The sequence below is a fragment of the Myotis davidii genome, unplaced genomic scaffold (assembly GCF_000327345.1).
Source record: "Myotis davidii unplaced genomic scaffold, ASM32734v1 scaffold72, whole genome shotgun sequence".
Classification (NCBI taxonomy): Eukaryota; Metazoa; Chordata; class Mammalia; order Chiroptera; family Vespertilionidae; genus Myotis; species Myotis davidii.
Window position 1 is genome coordinate 1,571,535 of NW_006284618.1, and position 535 is coordinate 1,572,069.

Genomic DNA, 535 nt, shown 5'->3' on the forward strand with positions numbered 1-535 from the left:
TCCGCGCATAGGTGCCCCCTCGGAACTCCGAGGTTGAACGCCAGGGGAGCGGTTCTCAGGCCCATCACCGCTCAGGCGACGACACTCGGACTGGGACAGGTGAGATTTGGGTCCGAGTTTCTGTCTCACTAGAAGGCAGGCGTCTGCACAGATTTATTTTCACCGTGATTTGTGCAGGAGTCGTGCAGAGTTGGAACCCGTCCGGTGCATCCGCCCAGCAGCGGTTCTCAACCTGTGGGTCGCGGCCCCTTTGAGGGTCAAACGGCCCTTTCACAGGGGTCACCTAAGACCATCGGAAAACACATATATAATTACATATCGTTTTTGTGATGAATCACTATGCTTTAATTATGTTCAATTTGTAACAATGAAAATACATCCAGCATATCAGATATTTACATTACGATTCATAACAGTAGCAAAATGACAGTTATGAAGTAGCAACGAAAATAATTTTATGGTTGCGGGTCACCACCACATGAGGAACTGTATTAAAGGGTCGTGGCATTAGGAAGGTTGAGAACCACTGCTTTAA

General features: G+C 47.9%; 1 long non-coding RNA gene across 1 annotated transcript in view; it reads left to right on the forward strand.

Annotated features, from left to right (window-relative positions):
* LOC102767819 overlaps window positions 1-535 on the forward strand; it is an 11,162-nt gene continuing 10,627 nt past the window's right edge. Inside the window, exon 1 of the long non-coding RNA XR_001516105.1 lies at window positions 1-99. This is a non-coding gene — a long non-coding RNA (uncharacterized LOC102767819). The remainder of the gene's footprint in view (window positions 100-535) is intronic.